The sequence below is a fragment of the Desmodus rotundus genome, chromosome 13 (assembly GCF_022682495.2).
Source record: "Desmodus rotundus isolate HL8 chromosome 13, HLdesRot8A.1, whole genome shotgun sequence".
Classification (NCBI taxonomy): Eukaryota; Metazoa; Chordata; class Mammalia; order Chiroptera; family Phyllostomidae; genus Desmodus; species Desmodus rotundus.
In genome coordinates this window covers 32,481,396-32,484,871 of record NC_071399.1, presented here as the reverse complement: position 1 = coordinate 32,484,871, position 3,476 = coordinate 32,481,396, and positions in this window count along the sequence as shown.

Below are 3,476 nucleotides of genomic sequence, written 5' to 3'. Positions count from 1 at the left end.
TTATCAGAAATGGGTGCTGTACCTTAGCAAATGCTTTTTCCACATCTATTGATATGATCATGTGATTTTTGTCTTTGCTGTTGTTGATGTGATGTATTATGTTTATTGATTTGCGAATATTGTACCATCCTGGAATCCCTGGGATGAATCCCACTTGATCATGGTGTATGATCTTTTTAATGTATTGCTGGATGCCCCTTGACAATATTTTGTTGAGAATATTAGTGTCTATGTTCATCAGCAATATTGGCCTGTAGTTTTCTTTCTTTGTTGTGTCTTTATCTGGTTTGGGGATAAGGATGATGCTGGCTTCATAAAAAGAGTTTGGGAATCTTCCATCATTTTGGATTTTTTCAAACAATCTGTGAAGGATAGGGGTTAGCTCTTCCTTAAATGCTTTGTAGAATTCTCCTGTGAAACCACCTGGTCCAGGGCTTTTGTGTGTTGGGAGTTTTGTGATGACTGCTTCAATTTCATCTGCTGTTATTGGTCTGTTCAGGTTTTCTGCTTCTTCTTCATTCAGTTTTGAAAGATTATATTTTTCTAGAAATGTGTCCATTTCACCTAGGTTTTCAAATTTCTTGGCACACAGTTCTTCGTAGTAATTTCCTACAATCCTTTGAATTTCTGTGGGATCAGTTGTAGTCTCTCCTCTTTCATTTCTGATTGTGTTTATTTGGGTCCTCTCTCTTTTTTTCTTGATGAGCCTGCTTAAAGTCTTCTCGATTTTGTTTATCTTTTCAAAGTACTAACTCCTGGATTCATTGATCTTTAGAGTTGTGCTTTTAGTCTCTATGTCATTTAGTTCTGCTCTGATCTTGGTTATTTCCTTCCTTCTGCTTGCACTGGGCTGTCTTTGTTGTTGTTCCTCCAGTTCTTGTAGGTGTAGGGTTAGGTTGTTTGTTTGAAATGTTTCTATCTTTTTAAGGTAGGCCTGTATTGCTATGAACTTCCCTCTCATGACTGCCTTTGCTGTGTCCCATAAGTTTTGGGTTGTTATGAGTTTGGTTTCATTTGTTTCCAGAAAATTCTTGATTTCTTCCCTAATCTTGTTCTTGACCCATTCATTGTTTAATAGCATGCTATTCAGTCTCCATGATTTTGAGTGTTTTGGGTTTTTTACTTTGGGGTTGGTTTCTAGTTTCAGTCCCTTGTGGTCTGAGAAAATGCTTGATATGATTTCAATTTTCTTGAATTTGTTGAGGCTTGGTTTGTGTCCTATCATGTGGTCTATCTTTGAAAATGTTCCTTGTATACTTGAAAAGAATGTGTATTTTGCTTCTTTGGGATGAAAAGCTCTATATATATCAGTTAAGTCCATTTCATCTAGGGCATTGTTCAGTGACACAATATCCTTGTTGATATTTTGTTTGGAAGATCTGCCCATTTTTGACAGTGGGGTGTTCAAGACCCCTACTATAATTGTGTTGCTGCCAATATCTTTCCTGAAGTCCTCCAAGATTTTCTTTATGTGTTTGGGTGCTCCTATGTTGGGTGCATATATATTTACAATGTTTATGTCTTCTTGGTGGATTCTTCCTTTGAGTAGTATGAAGTGACCTTCTGGGTCTCTCATTTTATGGCCCTTCTTTGGAAGTCCATTTTGTCTGATACGAGTATTGCTACCCTTCCTTTTTTTCCCTGTCCATTTGCTTGGAAAATTTGTTTCCAGCCCTTCTCTTTCAGTCTGTGTAGGTCTTTTGTCCTGAGGTGGGTCTCTTGTAGGCAGCATATGTGTGGGTCATGTTTTCTCATCGATTCAACTATTCTATGTCTTTTGACTGGAGCATTTAATCCATTTACATTTAATGTTATTATCAATAGGTAGTTATTCATTGCCATTTTTTCCTACCTGTGTTCCTCTCTCTTTCTCTTTTCCTTCCTTTCCTTAAAGCAGTCTCTCTAGCAGCTCTTGCAGAGCTGGTTTTGGTGGAGGTGTATTCTTTTACACTTCTTTTGTCTGGGAAACTCTTTATTTGGCCTTCTATCTTGATTAAGAGCCTTTCTGGGTAAAGTAGCCTTGGTTGCAGTCTTCTGGTTCTCATTATTGGAAACGTTTTTTGCCATTCTCTTCTAGCTTGGATTGTTTCCATTGAGAAGTCAGCTGCTAACCTTATCGGGGCTCCCATGTATGTTACTTCTTGTTTCTCCCTTGCTGCCTTTAAGATCCTCTCTTTGTCTTGGAATTTTGCCATTTTAATTATGTGTCTTGCAGTGGGCCTCTTTGGGTTCCTCTTGCTTGGGACTCTCTGTTTCCTAGATTGTGTGCCTTTTTCTTTCATCAGATTAGGGAAGTTTTCCATCATTACTTTTTCAAAAGGACTTTCTATCCCTTGCTCTTCTTCTTCTCCTTCTGGTATCCCTATTATATAGATATTATTACGTTTCATATTGTCCTGCATTTCCCTTAACCCCTCTTCATTCTTTCTGAGCCTCTTTTCCTTTTCTTGCTCTTACTGGGTGTTTTTTTCTACTTTGTCCTCCAGCTCACTAATCCGACCATCTGCTTCATCCAGTCTGCTTTTGGTTCCTTCTACTGTGTTCCTCAGTTCAGAAATTGTATTCTTCATTTTCTCTTGTCCCTTGTTGATAGTTTTTATTTCCTTTTTCATGTTGATATAGTTTGCCGTAAGTTCATTGTAGTTTCCCTGTAGTTTCTGGTAGTTCTCTGTGAGCTCAGTGAGCTTCCTGATAACCCTTGCTTTGAATTCACTATGTGATAGTTGACTTGCCTCTATTTCAGTTAGCATTCTTTCTGAGGCTTCCTCCTTTCCTTTCATTTGGGGATTGTTTCTTTGTATCCCCATTTTTTGTGAGAGTCTTGTTGTTAGCCTCTGCTTCTTAAATTGATCTGTTCTGACTCCCTGGGTTTATGGTTAATTCTTCTATGGTAGAATGCTAGTGGGATTCAGTGGTACCATCTCCTTCATCTCCTGAGTTTACTGGTTTTGGGCTGTCATTTATGTGGCTCTCTGTATGTCTTTGGGTTTTGATTGTTGTTGTTCGTTTCTTTGATGTGTCCTCCCCTCAAGCTGGTTAATTGAGGGTCACTCTCTCCATCACGTCTTGTATTCTGTTGTGCAGATATGGACAGTTTGTGTTCAAGCTGATTCTTCTGTGTGTACAAGGTTTTGAGGTTTCTCTCTTGCTCTTGTTCAGTCGTTTGTTCTGAGTAATTCCTCCACTATTTAGCTGTATTTCCCAATCAGTCCTGGATTGAAGTTAGTGTGGCTTCCACTCCCTTCTTCTGTTGTTATTTGTTGGTGTTTCCTTTGTTGGTGGGTTTCCTCTTCCAGGAGGTGTACTGGTGTTCACTGCTCCCACCTTGCAAGTTCTCTGGAGTAGCAAAGTGAAATTTGTCTCACTGTCTCGGTTATTAGGATGACCCCCGTTTGGGTCTAACTCTGGTCTTTTCAGAGCTGCAGGTTTTATTGTCTCACCTGTGGGAAAAGGAGAAAGAGGAAAAAAAAACGAAA